General features: G+C 37.1%; 1 long non-coding RNA gene across 1 annotated transcript; it reads left to right on the top strand.

Moving 5' to 3' along the window:
• Nucleotides 1–6,658: 6,658 nt before the first annotated feature.
• LOC102493677 (uncharacterized) lies at nucleotides 6,659–9,737 on the top strand. Its single transcript, XR_335354.1, has 3 exons — nucleotides 6,659–6,733; nucleotides 7,483–7,560; nucleotides 9,521–9,737. It is a non-coding gene; the product is annotated as an uncharacterized LOC102493677 (long non-coding RNA).
• The last annotated feature ends 718 nt before the right edge of the window (nucleotides 9,738–10,455 follow it).

Here is a 10,455-nt window from a genome sequence, read left to right as displayed (position 1 = left end):
AATAGCTATGGTGTGGACAAGAAGAGGCCCTCCTGTGATATGTAATAGTTGCCCTGATTTACACTGTAAAAGGCGCGGTAAATGTCTTGTACCTCTAAATATTTCACCTATATTAAATAAATTTGCTTTTGAATTTAGATTTAAATGTACTAATTGCATTAGCATATAGGATAGTTTGTATTTTTATATGAAAATCAGGTACACTTAGATGACAAAGAAGTCGCCATGTTACTGGAACATCACCCAAACAGTACAATTTTTACAACCCCGGACTTTGGAACCATGAGTTAGAAACCATGATCTTGTAACTGTGAAAGTGCCGAAGTGTATCTGGAAATTCCTACAGCAACAGTATACCTTTGAGATTAGCTCGAAAACAACATGGCAAGGAAATGACAGCATTTTCTACTTTCATCCCTTTTCAATTCACCTGAGATAAATAGTTTTACTACTGTATCGCAATCCGAACCTGACCTGCTGCCATATGGAAGGAAAAAGGAAAGAAGAAAGACTGTGGTAGGAAAAACAGGCCTCTTCTCAGCTACGTCTCTCTCTTTTTTTTCTCCACCGCACATTATCATCTTTATTGTCAGAGAGTAACTAACCTCAGTTATTAGAAGGTTTATAGAAGAGTTAAATAGACATTTGTTAAGATTGTGAAAAGTCAGAAGTGTTGATTTGTTCGGAAGCGTCTTTTTTTACGTCTGATTTAATTAGACGTCTTCCAATGTTGGGATCAGCGATCTCACCACCATTAGAAAATACTTCATTCCTGTTCCTCTTGCATGCCTCCCCTGTAGAGACATTTTCTACACAACAGATTCCTCCTTCCCCCTCTCACCCCGTGTAAATTGGTATAACCATCCTTGGTTCCACAAGGGGAGGATGTATACAGCCCATGGTCTCCGCATTCAGTGTCCTTGGTTTTCTGCACAGACTTGATATATACTTCTGGAAATACAGCTCTACAAAACCCACAGCCCAAGTAACCTGCCTGTACTATGTTGATAGAAAATGAATGGTCCTGGAGAGGTAGGTGAATGGTTGCCTAGACAGAGATACAGATCTCACCACGTGGAACTCCTTCCAGAATGATTTTGTGATGGGGTTCAAGGTGCCAACTGCTTGATCAACCTCTGCTGATTGTTTCCACGCTGCAGCCAGATAAAGCGAACGTCCAATATGAGAAACCATTCTGATTTCCCTGTAATGGCACATTAATACTTGACAGCTTTCTCTCAGTAGGACACAGATCCAAAGACTAGACTGTGGTAGACTGTTTTACTTATAGGAAATAGTTTCTACATCAAATTTATCAATCATATTCAAATGGAGCAAGTGAAATTTAGCTGGTACATTTTACTGCTATTGTTTGGCTATTGTCACTAGGGAAAAAATTATTTTCACTTGCTTTATATCGGGCTTATAAAGAATACGTCATATTTTAAAGGCATCTAATAATGAAAAATGTATTTATGAGAAAAATTATAACAATTCAAATTTTGTTTTCTAGCTCTGACTTTTTATAAATCAGCTGTTCTGTTTTCTTTATAAGGCAAACCCAAATTTTTTACCTCAACAAAAATTAGTTTAATAAAAAGTATCAAACATCTACTATGTGTACTACAGAGCTACCCAAGTTAAATAAGTAGTCTGACCAAAGCTCTAAATTAACTGGTAATAGATATTAGTATGGCAAACAATCAAACTGCTTCAATTTTTATCCCATATATATTTCAGTACCTGCAGGAACCAAATCAATGAGGAACATTAATAATTTATATTCCAAAAGGTAAAAAATAGCCTATTAAAATTATAATACTTGGGTTAGACGTCCACACTGTCTTGAACATAAACATTAACCACAAAGAGACTTAATTAAAATTACTTAATTATAAATTACTTTCTTTCCTTTCTCTAGCCCTGATGAAACTACTTGAGAAATGAAAAAATTACCAAGGTGTACCATTGTGTGATTTCATTGCTCCCTTGTCTCAGAGGTTTACCTGACTAGATAGACTATTCGGTCAAGGAAGGTCCACAGTGAAGAGAAAAAGGGAAACGTCAATTCCTTTGAGGCTTTGCCCTCAAAGCCCCCTGCTAAGCCTCCTCACAAGATGGACAAGATGCAGTCTAGGGAGTTGCTGCTTTCTTGCTAATGTGAATTTCCAGTCTTTTGGCAAAGCCTAGAAACATCCCATGTCACCAGAACAGGTTGATCTGCTTATTGATCTAATTTCCTCTTTCCAGTTCCAACTCAGCTTGACCTTTCATGTTGTACACTTCTGTGTTTGTCTCACAAACAACCTGATTTCCTCAATCAACTGGCAGACTACTCTTTTGTCCCTCTTCGTTTCAGTTTGTAGAGGCTGGGAAATGGTCTATGTTTTGAATTGTACTAGATAATGCTATCATCCACTATATTTTCTATTTTTATCCAGGGTTTCCCTTTCATAATGTGCTCAACATCATAATAAATCTTTTGGAGATTTCAAGCTTAAACACAATGGCTTCCACAAAGGAAAGCATTTAGAATTATAAATTTGCATTTAAATGCTTGACCATGCTGGCATCACTTATGTGGCATTATCAAACAGCATGAGATAAATCAGAACACAGCTTGAAATTATAGTCCTAACTTATTTGATTTCATAATAATTTTAGGGTCTTTCCTTTAAAAATCAATAGCTCGAAGCCTTTTTTTTTTTCTCCTGGGGAATTCTCTTTTTGAGTAATGATATTCTGATAGTTCACAAAATGCCACAAGTAAAAGCACTATTTCTACAATAATCATTCCTCATTTTTAAATTTAGCTAAACAACATCTGCCACATATTTATAAGTACAAAATTAGACAAAACCATCAAATTGAAAGCAGATTTAATTTAAAACATGTAAATAAAAGTTTGCTAGAATGGACCAAGGACTAGAATGTAAGTTACTAGTTTGAACTACATTTATGCGATTGCAAGATAAAAAAAAAATCATATGCATCATAGATCCCTTTGGCATGACCCTAGAATTAGGATAGGAACTCTAAGAGCATAAAATTTACACTAGAACAAATTAATAAACTAGAGCATTGTTCTTTTGGCAACAGACTAATGGTCAGAAAAGATACTAGAGAAAATTAAACACTCCTCAAAAGAAGTTATATAAATTTAAAATTTCCAAGAAAATGAAATTCATTACAGTAAGCAAAGCAAGAAAACATCCATAGCTTCTTTTTGTGCTAATGTTATAATTGATCATATTTATAATTGTGTAGTCTTTTTATATAAGAATCTCTAAACAGTGTAATGATTTTCGTCTTGCACAGAGTACCAATGGTATCCTACTTTAAAGTACTTTAAATTCTATCACCCCTCCCCATAAAAATAAAATAACCTTATAGGTGGCACATTGCAATATGCTAGTCTCTCTTCAAAGTGTATTTCTGTATTCTATTTAAAACCTCTTCACAGCAGATACTACCCCATTTTACAGATGGAGAAACAGAAGACGGGGTTAATTAATTTGTCCAATTTGTCACAGGCAGAAAAATGGCAACATAGAGATGCTAATCCAGAAATCTGTCTGTAGGAGGAGCTTAATCTCCACACTTTTCTGTTTCTTTACCTCCTTTGAAGAACCACAATACTAGCTCTAGATTGCTGAGGTGCAGTGGGATTACAAAAATCATGATTCTGTATTTTCCAGGTCAGTCAGCCGTTTTCTTTTCTTTCTTTATTTTTTTGAGAGAGATTTTTGCTATAGGGCATATGCACTCTCCAGAGAGACAGACAGAAACAGAGAGACAGAAAGCAAGAAATCATTCCCCAGGGGTGATGGCAATGACACAATCCCTTCTCCTCCATTCTTTTCTTGGGATCTTAAGTGGACATGCACACACATGCATCCAGCATGAATTTTAAGCTGCCAGGTCTGGGACTTGAACAGTGGTTGGCTAAGTGGAAGTCCAGCAATGCAACCATTACACTATCTGCTGGTCCGCAGTCATCCTTTTTCTATGTCAAAGGCCTTTGAACCTCCAGTTTATGTATTTACTCCCTAATTCATCTGCTATCGAGGCAGATACAGGGTTCGGAGTCAGGCTGGTTGAGTTCAAATCTCATGCAGCCATCTATTGAAAGAAGACAATGACCCTTGTGTTTTTATTACACAACAGAAAATTCCCAAAACATTTCTCTACTAAACTAGTACTATGTAAGTTTTCATAGGATGTATTCCAAGGCAAATGTACAAACCTGTTTTCTGTGGGTTTAGTTGAATCTCCTTCTGTGGCAAACTGTGCTGAGCTAAATAACCTAATCCACCAAGAGTTACACTAGTGGCAGAAAGATAGTTCACGTGTTCCTTCACAAAGACTTTTCACTCCCTTTCCCCATCTTTACCCTCTGAATCTTTTTTCCCTGTCTACAGGAGCGGTAAGTTAGGAGGTCTTAGAAAAAGAACTCTGCTCCCTAAAGCTCAAAGCAGAGACATTTATTAAATAATTCTCAGCCACCAGCTACTGAATGTTTACTACCTGGCAAATTCTAGCCAGGTATAGTCTTCTATAGTCAAATACAGTAACACAGTATCAAAGAAAAGCATAGTGGGAATCACTAGAATCCATCTTCATTTACAAGGTAAGTTTACACAATGTGTGTAAACTCAGTTAACTGTCCTAAGTTTCCTCTAAACTAATGCTTTAATCATAACATAAGGCTCTCAAAACTCCTGACAGCCAGCAGTTGCAGAGTTGACTACAGCCTGACTGGCCACCTGTTGTGAGACAGGAGCCAAGAACAAATATGAATAAAATCAACTTTGTTTATTAAGCAGGAAAACGGGCATCTGCCATCCAGACAGTACAACCACCCCAAAGGAGAAACTAGTCCAAACCACCTCCCAGTTCCTATTTGCTTTTGTTCACCTCTCCTTCACATTTAATACTTGAGTCTCTGCCATCTATTATCTGTACTGTGATAACATGCTACCAAAACATAGGTTAAACTTGTATATTTAATGTATAATTAAGAGATAAGCATCAGAAAGTACTGAAAATAGAAAATGTTTGCAGAGTGCTTAATTAAAAAAAAAAAAATTGCCAGAGAGTGCCTCTGCTTGCTGGAGAGAGAGAGAGAAAAAGAGAGAGAGAAGAACGCACTATCCCATGGAGGATGGTCACGCCACAATCTCTTTGCCATCTCTCCCTCCTTTTGAGATTTTGGGCATGTACACACATGCACCCGGCATATTATTCAGTTATGTAGTTGGCTGTGTAGGATGCAGCCACCTTAACCACTAAGCTACGAGCTTGCCTGAGTATTTAATATTTTTAAGTAGAAAATTAGTTAGGTGATGTATAACCCCACACAGTGATTTTAAACAATTCTGTTATATTTGATTCTAAATAAAATCAGACAAGCAATCTCAAAACATTCAGTTAGGATTTATTTATTTATTTAAGAATGAAGTAATCTATATGGAGAATACTGAGTGACTGTGAAGTTTCAGTTGGTTCCGCTGACAGGAAGGAATAAAATCATCCATTATGGAAGATCTAGCATGTGTCAGGTTCACCCATGTAGTACCTTTTCAACACCAATATCAGGCTGATTAAAGAATTGTTGTACCACTATACAGAAAAGAAAATTATACCCCTTTTCTCTTTACTTTCTTTTTTATTTTTTATTATTCTTATTATTTTAAACATTTGATTGCTATACATCATTTGGCTTGTAAAGAGAACGTACCCAACATGAAATACTTCTCAGACCAGTCCAGTTGAGAATACTATACATGTTATCATTAACAGGTAATAAACCATTTCTGTATCCCATAAATGTCATGCCTCTCTATTTTTTCTCCCTAATTTCCTTCTCTATATTCTTCCCTTCTCCTCCACCCAAAGAAAATTATATTTCTGAAAGGTTAGAAAACTTACCTAAGGTCATACAGCTAATAATTAACATGTCTTCTGCTTACAAATTTGCCAATCCTGTTAACTACACATGATATAGTTTCTGTGCCCAATGTCCAAAGAATATAAATTCACATGATAAAGTAACTAATTATCAGACAAAATAGCAGAAAATCCTATATCGACAGGACAAACTGTTCTTTAAAAAAAAATAAATAAAAGAATGAAAGAAAGCCTATAAAAGCAAGTGAAAAATGGAATCACTCCTCCTGTACTTTATATCATTCATTAGTTAAGTACAGGTTAAAGTCTCTAAAATAGCAATGAACCCAGATGAAGAGAACTGATTCCAACCTTTTTTATCATGGCCACATAAAAGAACCCACATAAACGTCTTTCTCACTTTCATACTCTCTTCTCTCTCCCTCTCTCTCTCTCTCTCTCTCTCTCTCACACACACACACACACACACACACACACACGCGCGCGCGCAAACGCATAGACTCTATGGAAGTTTCTACAGCATCAAGATGAGCAAAGCAGTATCAACACAGTAGTGTCTGAAAGAAAAGTGATCTCAAAATTAACACAGGGCACTGCTTTCAGGGCTACATTTACCTCCTATTGAGATTTCATCTGGCCTCTCATGTAAATAAAGAGTAATCACAATTACCTCTTCTATGAAGTCACCCAGGTGTATTCTAGCAACAAAAAGGCATCCATTCTTACAGCCCTTCTCTCTTCTCATCCAGTGCTGAGGAAGAAAAGCTCATCTAGAGCCAAATACATACCAGAATCCTTGTAGGACCCAAAGATAGTTGTCAGAGTAAGATGCCTGAAACTTGGACTAAAAGGGGGCTGTAATCATGATAATGACAAGGCCTGAAAACGAGGGAGGAAGTGGTTGACTGAGGTTAGAAGATCGTGGAGGAGTTGAGTCCTAGCAATGAGAGGATATTAGAAGAATCATTTAGGCATACATTTAAATGACCAGAAACTAAAACAGTGTAATAAAGAGGGAATCATAAGAAGAAAGTTCTAAAAAATGAGGAGAGAGGACCCAAAGGTTGGTAGACTAGCACAGTTAAAGGGACTTTAAGATAAACATAAGAATATGATCTGAAAACAGCCAAAAGAAGGAAAGCAACAAGGAAGACATCTATCCCTCCTCTAAGCCTAGTGGTATGAAGTAGTTACAGGAAAAACACAGTCAACTCTTGCCAGGTTTACAGTGAAAGCAGTATCCTGAGGGACAGCAGGTTCTCAGAGCAAAAAAGTAAAAGGACTATTCAAAGGACAGTGTGAAACTATACCAATTTTTTCTTATAATGGCCTATGAACTTGAGAAAGCGTGAGGAAAGGATGTAAGGCAGTAAGGTATAGAGTGTAGAAAGGGTGACATCATTACAGCATGAAGGGATGTAAACTGGGAGACAAAATTCTCATCAGAACTGACTTAAGCAAGATTAAAGACAATGAAATTTCTCTCAGAAAATTCAGAATAGATGGTGAAGATGAGGCTATGAGTTTTAGAGATAGAAGGGATAGTTTTCAGGACTGCTTCTTTACTCTCAGTGACGCAGGTAAAAGGCATAGGAAAGGTGTGGAATTGATCGCAGTGCACAGCCAGACCTTAGTACAAAAACCTCCACAGTAAGTACTACTAATTATTCCCATATTGTTATTAAAAATGAAGTGACTGAATAACTGTACAGCACAGAGTTCAGGTGCCCTAAGAGCTGAATGGTCTACGTGGAGTACAGTTCTGTACCTAGCAGAAGGTGAAGAACAAAAGTGAGCCAGTGTAAAGGACTCAAGAGCTTTCTGACTACCACAAGGTCCTCCTTGCAGCCACAGAAAGCTATAAAGAAAGCACATTTGCCTATGCAAAGATGACTTAGAGCGTAAGGAGTACAGGTTTAGTAGTCAACCATACTGTACATTTTTCTCTTCCAACAGAAATATGCATGTTCCAAAGATGCTATTTCTGTGTTATATATTTTCCAGCATTTGGAGCCTAATTCAAATCAACAAGGAGGCCTACTTTATGGTTTGTCTCATTTATTTTTCAGTGCATTCTAATATTCTCAAGATGACTCTCCAAGTCAGCATAGTTTCTGATCCAACAAAGGAATTATAGCTTTACTATACTATGAGGAATATTGTGAAGAAACAAAGGGTGATTTCTTCTTGACATTACCCAATTTTTAACTAAGCCCTGCTTACCTTTTATTACCAGACTGAGAAAAGATTCATAACATAAATAACATTGAAATTTAGCTGGAAAGTACACTTAAAAAGCAGTTATTGGTGCTGCAGTACCAACCTAGAAATTTATAACAACTGTTACTCCAAGAGTTCAGTGGCAAAGGAAGAATTACAAACATTACTGTTGATAATTTTATCAATAAAATAATGTTCAATATATGAAACAGGAGGCTACAGCGATGATGATGGAGAAACATACCTGAAATAGGGTACAGAAGAGAAAGACTTTAAGTGATATGATCCTTCTCAATTTTTTCCAACTCAAAGTTTCTCTACAATCCTGTAATACATATTGGCATTGATGGATGTACACATTAGGGTTTAGCCAAATTTTGCCAATATTGCTAGCAACAGTTTTGTTTTGTTTTGTTTTGAGAGGCTTTTGCTATAGGGCACATGCGCTCGCCAGACAGACAGACAGAGACAGAGAGACAGAAAGCAAGAAATCACCTCCCAGGGAGGATGGCCACACCGCAATCCTTTCTCCTCCATTCTCCTCTCAGGATCTTGGGCACGCACGCACACACGCCTGGCGTGAGTTTTAAGCCACTGGGTCCAGGACGTGAACCACGGTCGACTACATGGGAGTCCAGCGACATAGCCATTACGCTAACTGCTGGTCCCGCTAGCAACTGTTTTGAGAACTGTTTTACAAATCAAATGTGCATAAAAAGTATATAAGGAATAGAGACCAGCACCCCCTGGGAGGTGATTTCTTGTTTTCTATCTCTGTCTCTCTCTGTCTGTCTGGCGAGCGCACACACCCTATAGCAAAAACATCTCCAAAAAAAGAAAAATATATATATAAGGAATAAAAATCACTATGTTTGTATTAATTGTATCTGTAACAGTAGTAATTTAAGTATCATTCCTAGTCAGACCAAAGTGAAGTGTTTTCAGTCTCAAGACTCCCTGGTATGATAAACATGGTACTTGTCTCATTATCTGTCCAATTTTTATAAGTTGTTTAAGTTCCATAGTAACAATATGACTTCTTGATGCATTCATAAAAAAAAAAATGTGTGGTCTCTTTTTTAACATGGTGAAAAAGACAAAACTGCTTGGAGCTGTTTATATTTACGAGCACCATGAGCGTTGTTAGCTTCTCTTGCTCTGTATTAATCAGAGAAACAGAGACAGAGAGTATATGGAGGTGTTCATATTCCTCCCTCTAAAAAATAAGACCAGAAAAGGAAGACGCAGCATCAACTGAAAATAACCTCCTCAGCAATGATTCTCATTTCTTCATGGAGGAAGATGATGATGATGACTATTCTACACTTAGGAGATCTGGAGAGTAAATAAAAGTTTATGATGCAAACCTCAGTCTTTTCCTCTCCCCCAGATAAGGAGCTGCCTACAAGGGAGCGAGTACATGAACTGCCTGCCCACACTCACAGCCATGTCAGACAGTCCCTGGAAAGCTATTCCTCCCTGTCCGTGAAGCAGGACTGAGCTCAAGCTGTTTCTCTCGCTGTTCCAAGGCTGAAATTATTGCATATTACATCACCGTTTGGCAGGAATGCAATACATCTTTGTGTCTCCTTATGAAACACCACCATATGCCCACTCACGTCACAGGGTTTTTCATGAAAACACATATATTCCTATGTGTCTAAGGGCTAAGTGTCTATGAGCTAAGAAATTCCAAAACTCCTAAAATCAAGAAATGGACAATATACACAGTGACTAAATGCAAAAAAATAAATAAGTAAATAAATAGAAGAAATGGATAATCACTAAAAAATGACTTTCTTCATTGCAGATCAGTGGTACAGATTATATCAGCCCCTAAGAAGGAGGTTTGCTTTTTGTAAGTCTGCATGTTTTTACTCCACTGGATCAAATTCCAAAAACTTCATTCCCTAGTGACACTTTGCTTTCATCAGTAGGAGGAAGAGGGCAGAGACTTCAACAATACTTGATATTAACACCCAATTCTCTATCCATACTTGCTAGTTCTAAATTGAACAGCTAGCAAAGAAGTTTCTGAATGATCCTATCACACTATGAAAAATACTCTTACGGGTGTCACGATGTCTGTCATCAACCTATGACTAAGTTGTATACTGAAAGTACATATGTAACTTGAGTGTTTAATAACTTCAGATACATTGTTGTACAGAATACTGATTTAAATAATGTCTAAGCTTTATGCCTAGACTATAAAAATCTATTTGAACCATTATGTGCCCAAGCAAAGTACAAATACTACTATTGCAAATTTGTGTTCCTGTTAATTCAAATATTGTTTCTATGGGGAAATGAATACAAAAGTTC

Source organism: Tupaia chinensis, unplaced genomic scaffold (assembly GCF_000334495.1).
Source record: "Tupaia chinensis unplaced genomic scaffold, TupChi_1.0 Scaffold000395_1, whole genome shotgun sequence".
Taxonomy (NCBI): Eukaryota; Metazoa; Chordata; class Mammalia; order Scandentia; family Tupaiidae; genus Tupaia; species Tupaia belangeri.
The sequence above is the reverse complement of the archived record's forward strand: the minus strand, read 5'-3'. Positions and strand labels throughout refer to the sequence as shown.